This window comes from Hipposideros armiger, unplaced genomic scaffold (genome assembly GCF_001890085.2).
Source record: "Hipposideros armiger isolate ML-2016 unplaced genomic scaffold, ASM189008v1 scaffold_66, whole genome shotgun sequence".
Taxonomy (NCBI): domain Eukaryota; kingdom Metazoa; phylum Chordata; class Mammalia; order Chiroptera; family Hipposideridae; genus Hipposideros; species Hipposideros armiger.
This window is the reverse complement of record NW_017731416.1, coordinates 4590992-4611453: the sequence shown is the minus strand read 5'-3', so window position 1 is coordinate 4611453 and position 20462 is coordinate 4590992. Positions and strand designations below refer to the sequence as shown.

The following is a 20462-nucleotide window of genomic DNA, read 5'->3' as shown; positions in this document are numbered from 1 at the left end:
TTATGGTACAAGTATACCATGTTAGTTTTATTGAGATCATTTTATTGCTTACGGACTAGTAATTTTGCAAAACAGTTTCTCTTCTAGTATAGTAGTTGCATTTACTTTTGGCAGTATTTTCAATGCAGATTTTGTGAACAGTGTCTATTTTCAACCCTGACTTTTTGAAATAAGATTTTATTTGGTAACAATTTTAAGGACCGTGCAGACACATCAAAATATTGACTCCAAAAAATTATTATTTGGTATTATTATAATTACAAACCATATTTTGACATTGATTTAACACATTGTCAATGGTTTTTAAAATAAAAGCAGTCTATTTAATTTGTCATCCATTGTAAGGGATAATCTGTAGCCTTTGTTTTAAATCATAAAGGATAAATTAAATATAGTATTAAGAGACTATGCTCTAAATATAATACAAGCAAATAATTATACATATAGACTTTCATACAGAAGATATCCTTCCATTGAATGGGATTGTCTTCTTTTTAAATTTTTTTTAATTTTAATTAGCTGAGCCATCCTGCCACCTGTTGGCAGCTCAGCGGCTGCTCAGCTCGGGCCGGGACTCAAACCACTGTTGTTCAGAGCTCAAACTCTTGAGCGAGCTCTTAACCAACTGAGCCACTCAACCAGCCCAGGATTGTCTTCTTAATTGACTTGTTTTCTACTGATAAGGGTGTATGAATAGCAACTGAAATGAGGTATTATTGAGGTATTCAATCACATATGATGTGTTATAAACAAAATATGAAAAATCTGAAAATCAATGTTTACATAATGAATATTAACCTTTTATGAATAAATGACAGGAAATGTTAATATTTAAGGCAATCACACAAGATGACTACATTCGTAATTCAAAGGATTACAAGCTATATGTTAAGTTCAGAATTTTCTGTTTTGCCTGTCCTAGGAAATTTTTGGAATTAACATGCCTTTGAGTTTCACAGCAGAAGGTTTAGTTTATCATATTATTCCCATTCAGCGAAATAGGATACCAAGATATAATTGGTTAGAAAAATTGCATTAAATGTCAAGTTAGCACTGTACTCAGGGTAACTGGAAAATCAAAATGCTTATGTTATGGTGTAGATAAGGCTCTTAAACTGATAGAAATTGGAACCAAGAGGAAGTTTAAAATAAAAAAATTGGGAGCCAGCCAAGTGGCTCAGTTGGTTGAGAGCGAGTGCTCAAGAGTTTGAGCTCTGAGCAACAGCAGTTCAATGCCCAACCCGAGCTGAGCTACTGCTGAGCTGCCAAAAGGTGGCAGGATGGCTCAGCTAAAAATAAATAAATAAATAAATAAATTGGGCATTTTTTTGACTTTTTATTATCTCAAGGGATTTTTTTTTTAATTTAGGCGTATCAGATGAACAAAACAGACAAAAATCCCATCTTCTACTGGGGAAAACAAACACTAAAAGACAAACATACAAAATAAATTATAAAGATTATTGCAAGATTTGAAGAATCATGGGAAGAAAAGTTAAGAGTCATAGGAAGAAAAGTGAGGAAGGATTGCGAGTTTCAGGTTGGGACAGTTACAATTTTAAATAGGGTAGTCAGGCTAAGCATCATTGTTAGGTGAGATATGAGTAAAGAGTTAAAAGAGGAGAAGGTGGACCTTGGGGAATAAGGTTCTGGGCAGAGGGAATGGCAGAGGAAAACAGCTGTCTCAGTGACCCGAAATAGTAGTCTGTAGGCAATATTAAAGCAATAATGAGCGGTTGGAACTGGAGTCAGAGGTAAAGTGAAAAAGCCATAGTTTTAACAACGAATGAAATAGGAAGCCATTGGAGGATTTTGACCTGATGAGATAGCTGACTGTTCTTGTAAGAGGATATTCTCATTGTTGTTTTGACAATAGACTCAGGTAATTGTGGGCAGGGAGACGATTTGTAGGCCAGCAAATAGAAGACAGAAGTAATGCAGAAGAGAAGTGGTTTGATTCTGATTTATTTGGAAGGTACAACCAACAGGCTTGCTTGACAGATTGGGAGGTGATGAGAGAATGAGGAGGTAAGGATGACTCCAAAGAGTTTGGCCTGAGCAACTAGGACCGTGGCATGGTCTTGAGTTGCTTTTCGTGCGTGCAAGGGAGAACTATAAACTGGGGGGGGGGGGGGGGTGTAGAAAACTAATTTGCGCTAATGTAATCAATCGAGATGAGGAAGATGTACATTTCTATATTATTGTCCAAGTATTTTAGATTTGAAAACTTGAAGGCATTTTAGTGGAGTGTTGGCTACTAGATAGGGGCACTCCTCTGTGTTTCTGATTTCTGGAATATATGAAATACACAGCGAAAGGAGTCTCAGAGATCCAGTGGGCTAATTTCACACATTGCAAATGCCAGATGTTCTCGGCCGTAAGCTGATGACGGATTCATCTATTCAGATGTTTACATGGAAAAAAACAAAAACAGTGGTCCTGTGATTTCAGGGCACCTCTCTCTCAACTGCCACCAACCGAAAAACAACTAGTCCGCAGGCTCAGCACCAACCTCGCTGGTCTGGGAGCGTCCGCGGCTCCACTTGGAGCGCAGGCACCGCCCCTCCGCGCGGTCCTGGGAAGGGGCGCGAGCCGCCGCCGCCGCCTGCCCGAGGGTGGGGAGGGGCTCCCGCGCGCTCCCACCCAGCCCTGGTCGCCATCTTCCGGCGCGTTCTTTCCCGCGTGGGCTCCAACCCGGCTCTCGGCTCTCCACTAGCGTCGGAGGGGACTTCCTAGTCCGCGCAGCCCTAGGGCGCGGTGCGGCACGGGGTCCGGGGCCCGGGGCAGAGTCCAGGTCCCGCGTGGCCAGGGGGCGGGGCCAGCGCGGCGGGTGCTGCGCGGTCCCCCCCTTGGCTCTCTGAGCGAGCCCCGCCCCCCGCCCCGCCTGCGCGCGAGCCTGGGCGGGGAGGGCGGGGCCAGGAAGCGGCGAGTGCGCCGGGGAGCGCAGCTGCGGGGGTTGGGGAGGCAGGAGCCGCGGAGCCGGCGCCGAGAGCGGCTGCGGCCGGAGCGGGCGGCCGAGACAAAGGCGACGGTGAGTGCGGCGCCGGTCCCGGTCGCGCGCCGGCCCCCACTCCTAGCCGTCGTGGCCCCGTGGACTGGGGCCCGAAGCCCCGAACCCCTGGCGCCGAGGGCTCCGGGGCGAGCGCGGCCCGGCCCTGCCCGCTGCGGGCAGTGGGTTGAGCCTGCGGCTCCATTTTCAGGTCTGGGCGAGGTCCTCATGCGGACCCTGCCTTTGGTTTTCCTTCCATTCCCTCTGAGAAATGGTTACCTGCTCAGTTCAGAATTCACGGCACCTGGGCGGCTGCGGAAGCTAGCCGCTCGCCTGATGTAAAATGGAAATGAAGACCCCCTCCCCCCAACTTTGCAGGTCTGGAAGTCAGGAGGGTGGCGCAAGGGGCGGGCGGAGAGGGCCCGGGTCCTCCAGGTGAGGGCTTGAGAGGGGCGGGGACCCCCTGCTCCGTCCCCGGGACTCTCGCCTGACGTCCGGTGCGTTCCTCCCGCTGGTCTCGCCACAGCTCCTTTTGGGCCCCGGAGAGAAAGCCCCGACCACCTCCCCGGAGGAGCTGGTGCTACTCTTACAGGTTGTTTTACCCAGAGCTTGTGCTTTAGTGGTGATTTTTGGTAACGGGTGTGGTAGGTAGCGGCTCTCTGACGCCGCATTAATAGCTGAAAAGAAAGCTCCAGTGGGCTGACTGTTTATGTACATGAAACAACATTGCAATTCCTCTTTAGCTCCTATTTTAAATGACAATCTTTTGTAGGGGAATTCGGTGCTGCTCGTCAGTTTTCAAAGCTGACACGTTTTGTTAAAGGACCTGACATATAGTAGATGCTCAGGAAAATATGTAAATGAATGAATGAATCTTGAAACATACAGAGCTGATCTTACATCTAGTAAAATTTAGGCACGTACCCTCGACTCAAATTAAGGATAAAAATTGGGAAACATGTAGTTTGTTTATATGTTTGTGTGTTTTTACCCGATATATACATACTGTTGATGAATAATCAGTTATTACCAATATAGCAAACATAGAAAATGTTTGAAATGTGAAATTTTTCATCTTGAGGAAAGTTGGTAGACATTTTCTGTTTCTTAAAAATAAGCCTCATTTCTAATTTTCTTTCAGCAGAATGGAGATCAGAGGTGCTTGAATTGTATTTTGTTCTTTTGAGACCCAGCTTTCAATTACATTATGAATAAAGACGTTTATGTGCTTTTAAAGGACCGTGGCATGGTCTTGAGTTGCTCTTTGAGCAAGGGAGAACCCCAAACTTGGGGGAAAAGAGAAAACTAATGTTGCACTAATATATTGTAATTAAACCTCACCATTTACTCAACAGATACTCATTAAGCGCCTATTATGTACTGGCACCTGTGTTGCATACCGAGTTTTCAGGGGCAAACAAAACCCACTTATTCCTTTTTTAAACTTGAGTGTGAAGTTCTTTCCTCATTCTTGATGTTGCAAGTGGGGAATGTCTTACAGTTGGGAAGGATGACAGGTGAAGCTGTAGGAAGTGTAGATCCATTACAGTCTGTTTAAAGGTTAGTAGGTAACTCTAGGCTAAGATTATTGGGTTACATTTTCATATTGTCAGTTTAATAAAGTCTCTACATTTTAAAACAAAGGGTGGGAGAGTTCTAACTAGTATTTTTATTCTCACCCTCTCCCATATTAGGTGATTTTGGTACAATGTATTTATTGAGGAGTAAGGTACTTTTGGTTCTGTTTTCTGTAAATAATCTTTGCTATGGAACATTACGTATTTTTTAAAATCGCCAAGGTGAAACAGTGGATTCCTTTTGTATAAGAAATGTTTTTAAATAAAGCACCTTTTCAGAAATTTTATTTTGACCTTTTATTCACCATTTACAAGTATTGACTTGATAGTGCTGAAAAGGGAAGGACTTAGTAATAATTTGTGGTTCCATACTTGGATTTTCCCTCTAGTATTACAACTGTGATAAAACTGCTTTCTAAAAAGGATCCGATTTGTAGTATTGCATTTACTAATTTTGAACATAAGGTTGCATTGCCTATCTTTTTTACATATGATAAAGTACTTATTTAGTCATTCTTGATCGTTACAAAATAATTTAGATGAATAATTTTTTTACATATAGCTTTTGAATTTATGGTGGAGTCTTTTGACTCACCAATGTGCATAAGGCCTTACACATTGTTGATGATAATGTGTACATTTAAATAGAACTTTCAGATTTTCAGACTTATTGGCTGTTAGCTTTTTATTGTTGTTCCTAGAAATAATAAGAGAAGTAATTCCTCAAATTTTAGTGGTAGAGAGTTGTGATAGTTTTTCTTTAAATGTATATTTTTTTATAGGAAGAGTTGTTTGTTAATATAGTGTTGATACATAGTCTGGTGATGAAAAACCTAATAGAAATGATTATAATGATGAAGAACAATGTAGGCGGGGTGTGATAATGTTGAATAAAAAATGCTTGGCATATTTTATTTGGATAAGGACTTCAGCAGAGTTGTTAACAATAAACAGCATTGACACGTTAAATTAATTTTTTCCAAGAAATTAGAACCCATAAAGACTTTTTTTTTTGGTGCCTTAAAATAATACTATAAATGTTTTCAAAGTATTATTTCTACCTTGGAGTAGTTCTTAATATTCTGAGGCTAAATAAATTCCACGATCATTCTATTTTATAATTTTTGGAATATTTGAAATGTTGATCTTTTCTTCATTTGGGATGTGTGTATGTTTGGGAGTGAGGGTTAATTTTTTTTGTAAGACCCTTTACAATGATTTAGAAAGTGTTTTCAGGCGTAATTAATAAAATGATTAAGAATGATGCTGTTACAGCATATTGCAGCTGTGCCCATATTTGCTGTGTAGCTTGTGAGAGGATGAATTAGCATTTGCATAAAACATTTCCAAAGTGCTTTATAACAAAGTGCTTTATAATTTCTCATACTCATTCTCTAGGATAGGTTGCTATTATGTTTTTATGTCCTGGTTGTTATTTTTATTGTGAAAGTGTTTGGGTTTCTTATCTGTTTTAGGATGAGTCTGAGATATTGTCTTAAGACTATAAATAGACTTTTCTCACAATGGCAAATGCATATTTTGATCTATTAGTGTTCATAATCTCAGTTCTCAGGAAAGAAATATTTTAACATTTTATTGAAGGTTAAATGTTAATGTTTTAGATCTGTCTCAGAGGGAGACATTATGGGTTCCGCATGCATTCTTGAGAGGAACTGAGTGAAACGTGCTTATCCTTAATACTTACTACTGGGTTTGATTTTTTTGGTACTACTTGGAATTTAGCTTACTAATAATTAACTATGCATCCTGCTACTGTAGTTCAAAACTTAAGTATACTTGAACCTTTGTATAATATAGCAAATAATGAACAGAGCAGGATTTAGTGGAAACTCCGGTGGGGCTCCATCCAAAGGGAGTTTTTGAACTGAAAGCTAACGATTTGGTAATTAATTGTCTTTATCCTGACTTTAGTCAAAATGGATTATGGTAAAACAAATCCCTTTTTCCTAGAAAGCATTAGACAAGTCCATGTTAAATTTAGGTGTCTTTGAAACAAATGATAAACTTTTATTTCCATTTGGTAGCTTACCCACTTAGAAATTCATGCTAAGATTTCTTATTAAGTCTTTATGATTGGATTTTTTGTAAGCATCTTGTACGTAAACATAAAATCATTTTGTTTCATTTCACTTAATCTACTTTCACTTTTTGCTTATTAAAGCAAAAATGAATTTTTCGTGTATTCAGTGTTGTGTATATTTTGCACCTGATATATAGTGGGAACCCATGGATATTTGTGGAACTAGTATGTTCACTGGATGGGACTTGATAAAGTTTAAGCAGAAAATGACTTTCTCTCACTGAACCTTTGAACCGTCCCTATATGTAGATTAATCCTTTCCCTGCCTCTCCATGAGTTCTTAGGAAGATTAGATAGTTGTTTTTTTATTTTTTATTGGGGAACAGCTATGGTCATTGGTTGCACATTGCTTTCATGTTACAATGGTATAGTTGACTCTTTTAAGGAGAGTTTAGCTCACAATGGCCCATGTGTGGATCGAACTGGCCGTCTTAGTGTTATCAGTACCACACTCTAACCAACTGAGCTAACTGGTCACTCCCTAGATAGTTTTTCTAGTTACTTTTCAGGCAGTAAAAAGTCTTCTGCTTACTTGTCATTAAGTCTTATTTTAGTCATTAGAGGGTACAGTTCAGTATAATCAGTGTTCAAACTCCTACCACACATTGGAACTTTTCTTCTTAGCTCAGAACTGCTTCATACCTAGAAGCCTGCTTAGAGGAAGAATCCTAGTAGGCTTCTCTTTTTACTTTGCCAGCTCCTCTTCAGGATGCCATCCTCACGTGCCCAGGGTCCAGCTCAGTGGGGAGAGGGGGTTGGGAGAAAAGGTAGGTTTTAATGTGGCTCATGTGAATGTGACCTGGCATTGTCACCTTCCTAGTTGGCCAGGCTATTCAGAGCTGACTCTTGCTCCAGCAGTGCGGGAAATGGTTTTTTGGGGGACTCTGTCTGCGATCCTCCAGTTGCAATTCCTGTGATATTTCTTCTGCTCCAGTCTCTTAGTCTTCTAGTTTCTCTCATTTGCAGGCTCCTTTTGCTTTAGCCTTTAAGGTAGTTCTGTAACATTTTAACCAGACCCTCCCGTACTTTATTAAGGTTATTTCATATGACACAGTTTCAAGCATTCCACCAGGGCCTCATCATCCATTTTTCCAGCTCCTTCTATCAGGTACCCCCGCTTGTACTTGACAGTACTTCCGTGTCTGGGACCTACAATCCGTTGCCACCACATTTTTACTGTCCCAGGCCCTCCTTCCCCCATATTCCCATTTGAAAATTGACTCTGCTTTGAATCCATGGTCCACTATTACAATTTCTTCCACTTATATCCCCTCAGTTCCCTTGTAGCACTTCTCCTTTCATTGTACTCACCTGGCATGCCCCCCCCCACCTCCATCTAGTCTAGCCTGTACCTGCCAGTTGAATGTGTCTTGAGGAAAACGCACCCATGGTGACCTGTTCTTTTAAATTCATGCATCTACTTCAGGAGGGCCCTCATGCTGCCTAGTCACCTTCCCACTCCCCTAAATGACTGACGGCTTTACACCTCTCTCACACCTCTTTTCTTCTCTTCATTTTCAGCTGATGACCTGGTTTCCTGTATATTAAAAATGAAAGCAAGCAGAAGAAAACTTTGCATGTCTCCTTGCATCTGTACCCATACTCTGCATTTCCTATTGTGCTGTTACTGTCACCTCCACTCTTGCCCTTGGTTCTTCCTCCCTTTCTCCTCAGGAACATTGCATGGTTTCCATGCTCATCCCCTTCTGCCTGCCTCCCTGTGAGCTGTCGTCAGAGTTTCCCATTACTACTGGGTTATTCCTGTCAGCACATGGATATGCTGAAATATCGCTCTTCTTTAAAAACAAAGAAACACTTCCCAACACCATATCTTTCTTCAGCTACTCTCCAAGCGAGTTGTGGTCACCAGTACTCCCAGTCCCTTTTGGATCCACTACTATCAGGTTTTTTCTCTTCCACTTTTGTAACTGCTCTTGTTGAGATGACTAGTGACCTCCTTGGTGATAAATTCCCTAGTCAGTCCTCATTCCTAATCTCACTGGAAGTAGCAGTGGCTCTTGACGTGGTTGGTCATTTTCTCTTCTTTGAAACCTTTCTTCGCTTTGTTTCTGGGACAGTACTGGTTATTTTCAGTTCCTTTTTGTTGCCCCAACTTCTAAAGCACATAGCAGTGAGTGTCCTGGAGCTCCATGTTAGACCTCTTCTCTGTATGTAGTCTCCTGTGATATCCTGTCGATCCTCTAGCTGGAATTCCCATATATTTCACATTCAAAATGTTTTTTTTAGCCTGAATCTCTCCTCACCTCCAGATTTGTATACCCAACTGCCTAGTCAACATGTCCAGTGAGACACCCTAAATTTAAGCTGTCAAAACTGAATTCCTCATCCTCCTCCCTCCTCCCTCCTCCCAGTGATTGTTCCTTTCCCAGTCTTCCCCGTCTTATTAAATGCCAGCTGCATCTTTCAGTTTCTCTGGTCGAAACCTTATAGACATTCTTGACTCCTCTTTCTCACATTCCATATCTAATAATAACGTAGCATGAAAGTCTGGCCTTTTCTACCTTAGAATATACCTTAAGAATAAATGTAACCACAGCTTTCTACCTTCAACTGTTGCCGTCCTCTCTAAATAACCTCCTCTCCTGCCCTTGTCATTTTTTAACAGTCTTCTTTCTGGTCTCTTGGCTGCTTCTGCTCTTTTCTCAACATGACAACCAGGACAATCCTTTTGAAATGGAAGTTATCTTATTCCTATGTTCAAAACCCTTCCGTAGCTTTCTATATAATTTAGAGTAAAAGCCAGAATACAGAAATGCTTACAAGGCCTTCCATCATCTGCATCTCCTGCCTCTCTGACTACATGTCCTTCTAGTTCCTCCTTGGCTTCCTCCACACGGGACACATAGTGGGCACTCACGTCTGCTAAATGAATGACTGCTTGTTATTTGTGTTTTTGGTAACAGCTTATATGTATAGTTTTGTAACTAAAAGTATCCCACCTAAAACCATATAGTCCCATAAAAAGTAAAAGCAAATTTAGATATGAAAGGATAAGGTAAGTTTCAAATGAGTTTTTGTGTATGGAAAGTGAAAATACACAGGAAAATGGTAAGGGACAGAGAAGGTAGGAAAGGAACAGGTAAGATAAATGGGATAAAGAAAAAAAACCTGATTTGGAAGTAGGATGACAACAGTTAAAACTTTTTTTGCCTTGCTCTATATTTCTTTTAGGCTATGTTTCTTGAATTCTGAGTATTGGTGATTTACATGGACTTGGACACTTCGTTGGACTATATTATACCTTAATCTTTTATCAGGGATATGGGCTCAGATGATATTGGGAGCCAAAACTTAGTTGCTCTTCTATTGCAAAACTTTTGTTAAAAGAAAAGCAGTTGCTATTACTAAGAAAGTAATTTACCTGATGATATTCTTAGCAGTTCTTATTTTTGTTGTAGAAAGCTCAAATAGAAGTCTCATAGTTTTAGGGAGGGATGTTCATTGTACAAAAATTTATTAGTGTGCCTTATCCTATCAATACTGTACTGCTTGTTTATTCTCCCCTCAAAAAATGTGGGGCATATAAATGTATTTTTGTGGTAAGCTGGCAGCTGGCTACATTAATGTACACAACTTTATTGAGAGTAATATTATATGCATATAAATATATGTGCTCTTAGGTGTTAAATGCTTTAATATATTTAAATGAATTTCTTTAAACTGCAATTTAACTGATACTTAGGTGGAAAATGACAGTGCAAGGGAAATTAATTATGTAAACTTTCAGTATTTCATTGTGCTGAGACAATTTTAAACTTTTTTCCTAAGCTATAGGTCTCATTTCCTGTTGGTTGATTAAAAAAAAAGTTGTTTAAATAGATTGTTGAAATAAATGGCTTAGTAGAAGTTCTGGAATGGCTAGATAATTGTTTATGTGTCAGCATAAATTATTCTGCATAAACCATTTAAACATTTCCCTATTTTTGTGTAAAATGCAGTAATTTATGTCTTGATTGACTTGTTTTCTGGACTTTTATTGTGGCCATAATGTGGACTTAATTTTCATGGCCCAGAGTGTGGACATGTATTTATATGTGCCCTTACAGGTTTTGTGATATTCAAATATAATTTAAACTTATATACTCGTATGTTTAATATTTTACTTTAACTCCTAAGCAATAATATTTATGCCAGATTTGTATTTTTTTACATTACAGTATGAAATTAAAATATAAAAATTTTCATATTTAAATCTATGACCATTATAATTTTTAAAAAGCTTATTTACATACCAGGTAAAGACATTTTGGATGACATACGATAAGTGTTTGCCTACGGTTTTGAATTAGTCTTTCTATTTTATAGACTAACTAGGTCATATTCATTTGAATTTGACATTGATCTACCTGAACTCATATGTTAGCATTTCACATGTGAAATACCCATCTTGGATTAATGAAATACTTCTGAACTGATGTGTAGTCCTACCACTAAGTGTATTTCAGCTGTATTCATAGTTTGAGGCCTACCATGCCATACTGCTTTAACTTCATCATGTTTGGATAGATTGTGAAGTAACCAAAATGATCATATGGATGAAAGTGAATACATTTAATAGACTGTGACCTAAGTCCCATACGGGGTCATTAAAATAATACATTAAAGTATGCTTTCACTCTTCCATTCATTCAACACATTTATCAACTATTCCCAGTCCACTCAATAAAATATAAATCAACATCACTGAGAAAATACAAACTCACACAGTATATGATGTGGCCCTGACAATCTCTCAGCGTTCCCACTTTTGCTCACTGCTCCTGGCCACATTAGATGTTCAGTTTCTCAAACTTGCCATGCTTGTTCATGAATTAGGGCTTTGACACTAGTTTCCTTTGTCTGAAATGGTATCCCCCTGATCTTTGCAAGCATTGCCCCTTTAAGATCTCAGCTTAAATATCACCTCATTCCTAACCAGTTTAAAATAGCCCCCATCACTGTCTTACTTTCTTTATAACACTTGTCAGTCCTTGAAATTATGTATTTTTAACTTTTTATCATGTTCCCAAATAGATTATAAGTTTTATGAGAGCAGGGACTCCTTTGTCTTGTTCCTTGCTGTCCACAGAGCCCAAAACAATATATATACCTGGCACCACATTGGTGGGAAAAAGTGTCGAGTGAATGCAACAGGGTACCAATCTCATCTATTCTTTCTTGTGAATGAATTTTAGTGTACTGACATTTTAAAATGTCAAAAGTGTATTCTAAGAAAGTAGGAAACTGGATTATTCTGACAAAAGCCTATTTTAGAAAAGGATGAGAAAATTGGGGAACTGCTGATCCTTAAATCAGAGTATTAGTGGTGCAGGAGGTGGTGAGCTGATGTGTGTGTGCGCGCGCGCGCCTCTCCAACTCTTCAGTGACATCATGTTGGCAGCTTGAAGCTGGCTAACGGGGCACTATTTACTACATGGGAATCAGCAAAAGCTACAGATCAGGGCCTTTATTCCAGGGCGGTGGTTCTTAAATATTTATCAGCAGACCACTGGGTGGGGCCATATGAAATTGTTTTTATAGACCCAAAAATGCTTGAATATTGGTTGTTTCTTATAGTTGAACTTAGAATTACTTAATTTGATTTAATGATAATTTCTTCAGTGAAATTACCTCAGAGCTTTCTTTACCTTGTTTGTGCTTCAAAGTTGCATTCACTTCACATCTGATTACTTCTAGATTCATTTAATGTGTAAGAATTGGCTATTTATATGTTTGTACATTAATTGCTTCACTGTATACCTAATTGTTGAACTAGTTCATTCCAAAGCAGGCACAGAAGACCTTGAGATGCCTTGGGGGTGGGGTGGGGAGGGGTTCTTGATTTTGCTAATGAGGGCTAAACGCATTGAAAGGTGTTCTTTTTCTAGTGAAGAAAGAGTTGATTCCATTTGAGTTATATACAGAGGGTGCCAAAAAAATGTATACACATTTTAAGAAAGGAAAAAACTATTAAAATTGTAACAATAAATACCGATAACAAAAGATGAATACAAGTCATGTTTGACTTCTGCAATTACAAGAGGTGCTCAAAGTGGTTACCATCAGCGTCCAGACACTTCTGATTACTGCAAACTACTGCTTGAGCAACGCTGACCAAAGTGTCCACTTGTATACATTTTTTGGCACCCCCGGTATTATTAGACAGCTTTTTTCATTTGCTTTTCAAAATGATTTACATAAATACACCTGAGTTCAGTTATATTTCTTTCTGGCTTTTTTTTTTTCTTTTGCTCTTCTTTTGCTCTCTGATCATTTGCTTTCTGCTGCTCTGTGATGTCTTCTATTAATCAGTGTCTCTGACTCTGAACTGATTTTGTCCTGTTTCTCAAGTTAGTATTTTTTCCCTATTATCTTTCCTATGATTGCCTGGACATTCCAAGCCATTTCCACTCCCCACCTCCCCACTCCTTCAGTTCTATAAAGACGTGAAGTTACTTCTTTCTTATAGGCATCATTTGCTTATCTGAGAAAACTGTTTAAAAATTGAACTTTGTTGGTTCAGTAAATTTCACTATTTTTTGAGCAACATTTGCATTATATTAACTCTGAATAAGTGGATTTCAGTTGGTGATACTGAATTAAAATATGGCACCTAGGTTTCTTATACTTAAATTTTTCTGTCTCTTATGCATAAGTACTAAAAACAAAACAAACCAAAACCAAAAAACCTACCTTGTTTAATGCAGAAAATACATATACAGTAAAGAAAAAAAAGCACATCCATAACCCTACCATCCTAAGATAATCACTGGTGGCAGTTTCACAAAAGTAAGATCTTAGTACACATACTGTTCTATAACATCTCACTTTAGCACATATTGTGATCATAAAAGCATTATTTTTTATTCAGTTTGAAATAATCTTATTAGAAAGTGAAAATTTTGTTTGACAGAGGGTAAAGTCTGTAAGTAAAGTTTTGATTAAAAACAATGGTGATTATGGAGAGTAGAATGTGGTAAGTCACCTCGAGACAAGAATTACTTCAGCAGTCTTTTTTCTTAAGCGCCCTCTTACCATTGCACAATAGCCTGATTGTATTATATCAGCTAAGGAAAACAGTGCATGATTCTGTGTACAGTAGAATGATTTTAATAATAGCCCTAAGGTAAAAAATGGGGCTGTAGATATGTTCTTATTTTTGTCTGCCCCAAGTTCTACTGATGCCTTAATGATAAAATAATTTTAGAAGAAAAATGTGTTTTATCAAAGGCCTTCCTCTATCCAAATTATGACAATTTTATTAGATATGTCAGAATGAGGAGTGAGGGAGTTCTTGGGGAAAAAATTTAGTATAAGAATTCTTGTATTAATGGTTGATTTTTGTTTCATGAATGTGAAAATTCTTGTGGAAGAATCACAATAAATATTGGTGTATTGCATCCTTAGGAAGTCAGTCCCAATTGTGTCAAGTAGATGTTTGGGCCTTAAAGTAGTAGTTTCTAAGCTAATCAAGGGTCCTTTAAGGGTTGTAGAATGTAAATGACTTTCCCTTTACCACAGGTAACCATTACCTAGGGTGAAGTGGGCCCCTGATTTCTCGCCTTGTTTTAATTGTTTTTTACCTTGTCTTGTTCTGTGTTGTGTTGCTGCTTGCTCACAAGCTCCTGCAGCCTTTCTCTCCTTAAGTAGCTAACAGAGTCATTGCTATTTCCTGTATGGTCCCAATATCGCTGAACTCATTTCTCATGTGGTCAAGAATAAGAAGCAATGTAGTTGATGTGGGATTTTCTACTGAGAAACAATGCAGTTACTGATAAGTGGAGACTGTCAGTCAGTCCTGAAAACAAATGTTTTTCACCTGGTTAGTGATCTATCACATACATGTTTATAAGAGGGTATGCAAGTGTCTCTGCTTGTTGGAAGGTAAAGTGAATCTTGATATAAATTCAAGAAAAGTGTTTAGAATTTTTTCATATCATTTGCTGTTTTAAAAAAAAATTTGTATTTTTAAAGTTTCATTTCACAGTGAATTTTTTGTCTCCTCTTTTTGTATTTATTTTGTTAGTAATGGCCTTGTTTTTGCAAATGGTACATACACACTAAAGAAGCTTAGAAATTCTTCTCACAGTAAGTGGCAGAACTAGTATTCAAAGTATTCTCTGAGTGTTCAGAGTCAGGGAGCTTGAGAAGTGGCAGAAAGGATGTGGACTTTGGAATCAGGCACACGTCAGTTTGGTCCCTAACTTTGCCACATATTGGGTTGTTGGAAAAGTCATGACGTATTTTTTCTGTTTTTCATTGCAAAAACGCATCATGACTTTTCCGACAACCCAATATTTGCTGCATGGCAAGCCTCTTATCTTAGTAATTTTTATTTTTTTTATCCGTGAAGTGAGGGGAATAGGTTAGGGTTAAATGAGGTGCGCATGAAATTCTTGGCTTGTAGAAAGTGTTAATAAATGTCTCATTTTCTGTCTACTTCATATTGTTTTAAAATATCTTGGGAGTCACTTGGACATTCCACTTGAAAGTGAATTGCTGTCAGGAACCTGGAAATACATGTAACCCAGATGGACTCATATGTGCAGTGTCCTTTCACTCTGAGGAGAGTGGTTCTTGCACCTATTTAATAAAGCATTTTGACTTCCATTAAAGCCTTAAAAATAAAAGCTGAAGTAGAACTGAGTTAGAATGAGTTTATTATTGCTGACCAAAATACTAAGAAAGTAACTAATTTGTTTCCTGAGGAATTGAAGCATTGTATACAGTATAGCCATTGTATACATGAAGATGTCTATTTTAAAGGCTAAGAACTGACCCTTTTGCAAAAGAAAAGCGTGATTAAAATATGGAAAACCTGTTCAATTTTAATAATAATCAGTAACAAGTTTCTTATATCAGATTTAATATTTAATGAACGGTTCTCATTCTCCTGAGTGTAGTGCTGTAGATACTAAATAAATTGCTGGAGGGAGTATGAATCTGGAGAACCCTTTTTAGAAGCACTTTGGCATACACCAGAGTAGTATTTCTGCCTTCCGAGTATGCCCGAAGGAAATAACCCATTTCCTCCCCTCCTTTTTGTTTCTGAGGGAGGAGGTTATTTTCTTTTTTAATGACAGCTTTATTGAAATCATTCATGTGATATTGTGATTTATAATTAAGAAATATATATTTGGTCTTTGTCCCCATTTCGGGCAGAGCTCCTTAAAACCCTTGGAATTTTCCTAAGTGATGAGAGTCATTAAGATGTTTGTTATGTTGATGAGGTGATTTTTGGGGGTGGGGGGAAGCACTCCTGGATGTGGGCAGGTTGCCCAGGGGAACCAACCTTGTGATTAGAGGGTCGGAACTTTTAGTCTCACCCCTCTGACCTATGCAGGGAGAGAAGCTGGAGACTGACTTGACAGTGGCCAGTGCTTTAATCTGTCATGCCTGTGTAATGAAGCCTCCAAAACCCCCCAAAAGGAGAGGGTTTGGAGCACTTCTGGGTTGGGGAATTCATGGAGATGATGGGAGTTGCTAAGAGAGCTTGGAAGCTTCGTGCCCCTTTCCCCATTCCTTGTTGTATGCATCTCTTTCACCTGGCTGTACCTGAATTATATAATTTCATAATAAATCGATAATCTAGTTAGTAAAATATCTCTTAGCGTTTTCCAAGCTGCTCTAGCAAATTAAGTGAACCTGAGACAGGGTTTGTGGGAACTCAAGAAACACAGGTGACAACCCGGACTTATGATAGGCCTCTGTATGAGAAGGGGGCAGTCTTGTGGGACTGAGCCCTTAACCTGTGGGACCTGATGCTGTCTCCAAGTAGACAGTGTGAGAATTGAGATGAAGTATATAGGACACCCAGCTGGTGTCTGAGAACTGCTTAGTATTGGTGTGTCCCACACATCAGAATTGATGCCAATCGTAATCCACAGACTCCTTTAATAAACAACACTAACCACTTTTAAAATAATTTGTGATGGACATAGAATTCACCTTTTTAAAGTATATGAGTCTGTGTTGTGCAACCATCACCATTATCTAATTTTAGGATATTTTCATCACCCACTGAAAATGAGTAGTCATTCCCTATTCCTCCCTCCTCCCCTGCCTCTGGCAACCACCAGTCTATTTTCTGTCTCTCTGGGTTTGCCTCTTTTGGACATTTTATATAAATGGAGTGATATAATATGTGGCCTTTTGTGAGTGGCTGTTTTCACTTAGCATAATGTTTCAAGGTTCATATTTGTTGTAGCCAGTAGCAACACTTCATTCTCTTGTTATCAAGGCTGAATTGTTATTCAGTTGAATGAATATACCACAATTTTATTTATCCATTCATCAGTTAATGGATATTTGGGTTGTTTCTACATTTTGCTATTATGAATAGTACTGCTATGAACATTTATGTACAACTTTGTGTGGTTGTTTTGATTATCTTAGGTATATACCTAGAAGTGGGACTGCTAGACTGTTTTTCAGAGTGGCTATACTATTTTACGTTTCCACCATCAGTACAGGAAATGCGTGTCCTTTTGTAACTGGCTTCTTTCACTTGTATGTTTTCCAAGGTTCATCCATGTTGTAGCATGTGTCAGAACTCATTTCTTTTTATAGCTGAATGTTTTGTTTTATGAATATACCGTGTTGTCTTTATCCTTAAAAAAAGCTTTCTATCCAGAAGTGTTTTGTGAAACATTTGTATTCAAGAACAATACAAAATTACTTAAATTTTCAGTAATGAGGAATGTTTAAATTAGGTACTAAGGCATGTGCCACCCATTAGTAATTTAATTATGGAGCGTTTCCAGGGGAAATGATTGTCAGAGTCCTAAAGTAGCATACAAAATTCTACATGTGAGGTCAGACAATTAAGTTCGCGAACTCATCCTAGAAAAAGTGCTACATACCTCATTGCTGAATATCATTACGGTCACCCCCGAAGTACTCTTCTTAGGAAGCTAAGCACCGACACCAGCGCCTAGTCCAACCTTCAAAGCAATTTTGGAACTCTTTTTCTGGAATGGCCATCAGAGCTGTGGTCGTATTACCCTTGATGTCCTGAATGTCATCAAAATGCCTTCTTTCAATATTTCCTTTATCTTCAGGTAAAGAAAGAAGTCATTGGGGGCCAGATCAGGTGAGTAGGGAGGGTGTTCCAATATAGTTATTTGTTTACTGGCTAAAAACTCCCTCACAGACAGTACCATGTGAGCTGGTGCATTGTCGTGATGCAAGAGCCATGAATTGTTGGCAAAAAGTTCAGGTTGTCTAACTTTTTCACGCAGCCTTTTCAGCACTTCCAAATAGTAAACTTGGCTAACTGTTGGTTCAGTTGGTACAAATTCATAAATGAATAATCCCTCTGATATCAAAAAAAAGGTTAGCAACATCATTGCAACAAGTTTTCGAACTTAATTGTCAGACCTCCTATACAAGAGTTATTTAGTGTATGTAGTTTCGGTTTTGGGGGATGGTGATTATCAAATTTTTGAAACATTTTTATATTTTTCCACACTTTTCACAACAAGCATATATTTCTTTTATAACAAGAGTAAAATAATTTTTTAAAATGACCATAGCTGTAGCTTTATATATCACTGACATAAATTTATTCAGCCAAGAAAAGCAAGATCATTCAGTGTTAGGAATGTTACTATTTTATGTGTTGATCTAATAATTATATTTATAAATAAAATCATTTCAGACACAGGTAAGAGAACTTTTAATTCTTCATATTGACCTTAGGTTTTCAGTTGATAATTATGATGTGGAATAACACTAATTCTTATGTATTTGACTTCTACTGGGGAGGGGAGGATAAATGTAGGTAATAGGTATTTTAAACTTAATGAACAGTAGTGTATCTATTGGAGATCGTTGTAAGAAAAAAACACTAGGATTTTCAGGCAGAAAGATATTTTAAACAGGGAATTTGGTAGTTAGAAAATCATTGGATGGTCTGGAAGACCTGGAGTAAAGAACCATCAGTGGACTAATAGATTTACCAACATTAAGACCATAGCTGAGAGTGTAGGAAGCTGGAACTGAGAACCAGTCATAGGATACTGAACCTGGTGCTCTGACTGCTTCTGTGGACCCTAAAATCTGGTGACTAGAGTTTGGCTACTGTAACTGCTTCTAATCATTCACTTCTTTGTCATTGATTACCAGTTAAATCAGCCATAGAAAGAGCTTCTAGCTCACTTTTGCTTTCCAGATTTCATAGGTAGGCCTTCTTACTGAAAGAACCTGCTTTACATTCCTCATGCTAGCTGTTAATGTAAGGGAAAGTCTGGGAAATGTAGTTTTTGTTTGTTTGGGTTTTGTTTTGTTTTAGCTTTCCTGCCCTGAAGTACAGGAAAGCATGTGTTAGGGAGTGGTGGGAAAGAATGAATGCCAAGCGCTCCTTGACGAAGCCGTGTCTACCATTCAGCGGAAGCCTTCTGTGTATTAGGTGGTGAGGCTTTACGTGCACTATATTTTGAAGGTGGTAAAATTAGAAAACTGTACTTAGACTTGATTTGTTCAGAAATTTTTATTTTCATTTAATGTGAGCTAATTTTCATTATTTTCATAAAGCAGCTTGTCAATTCTATTTCCAGTTGGAAATAAACTCAAACTAACGTTTGTGGTAACTTTTACAGTGTTTCCACAACCCGTTTCTTTCTGGGTTGAATAGGTGAAATGTTGCTAAAGGATGTAACTGTAAAATCTTCTTTCTTTTACCCCTAATTGCTGTTTTATTTTATTATTTTTTAAAAATATTTTTATTGGGGAATTGGGGGATGGGAACAGTGCTGGGGAATTGGGGGAAGGGGAACAGACAAGTTGCTGTCCTTTTGTTCTTCAGTCTAGTTGTGGAGGACGTTGCTTCACTGGCCCAAGTTGGCACCATCATTGCGCTCTTCCTGGGCGAGGAGATCAGTCGCCGGCTTCTGGACGGCCGCTCACTGCGGCTGCTGGCCGCTCACGCTGGCTGCTGGCTACATACCGTAGCCCATGGCAACCCACTGCCACAGGGGCTGCAGCCTACGCTGTCGCCGGCGACTCACGGCAGCCCAGCTCCAGGTTGAGCTGTTGTTCAGCATCTTAGCTGTAGAGGGCAGTGTCACTGGCCCTCATATGTGGGATCCGAACCGGGGCTGTCTGGCATCCCAAGCCAGTTCTTAACCATCGCGCCACTCGGCCGGCCCCTGTTTTATTTTTTATAGAATTGAATTAATACATAATTTAAATGTGTCTTTTTTTTATTCAGTAATGCTACCTCAGTTTACTGTTTTGTGAACATAGGAGAAGCTGTGTTTGTCTTTAAAAATAATATATGGGCTGGTAATTGTAGCTTTCCCCCTTATAATTCAGAATAAAAAGATGTATGCTTTTTTTTTTTTTTTTAAAGATTTTATTGGGGAATTGGGGGAGGGAATAGCGCTGGGGAATCGGGGAAGGGGAACAGACAAGTTGCTGTCCTTCTGCTCCTCAGTCCAGCCGTGGAGGATGCCGCCCCACCGTCCCAAGTTGGCACCATCACCGTACCCCTCTGAGGCGAGGCAGACCAGTCGCCAGCCCCCAGACGGCTGCCCACGGAGGCTGCCGGCCGCTCACGCTGGCTGCCGGCCACACACGGCAGCTGATGTCAGCCCACTGCCACAGGGGCTGCAGCCTACGCCGTCGCTGGTGACTCAAGGCAGCCCAGCCCCAGGTTGAGCTGTTGCTCAGCATCCCAGCGGTAGAGGGCAGTGTCCCTGGCCCCCACATGTGGGATCCGAACCGGGGCCCTCTGGTGCCCCAAGCCAGCTCCCAACCAATGTGCCACTCGGCCGGCCCGATGTATGCTTTTTTG

General features: G+C 39.3%; 1 protein-coding gene across 6 annotated transcripts in view; it reads left to right on the top strand.

Moving 5' to 3' along the window:
* CDC42SE2 (CDC42 small effector 2) overlaps positions 1-20462 on the top strand; it is a 124150-nt gene that overhangs the window by 9011 nt on the left and 94677 nt on the right. For 3 of the 6 annotated variants that reach the window (XM_019642270.1, XM_019642266.1, XM_019642268.1), the window contains exon 1: positions 2926-3031. The exons of 2 other annotated variants lie outside the window; for them this stretch is intronic. The gene's annotated coding sequence lies outside the window, so the exon portion shown is untranslated. Of the gene's footprint in view, positions 1-2925; positions 3032-20462 lie in introns of those variants that run through there. One more of the 6 variants, XM_019642267.1, reaches the window with a different exon arrangement.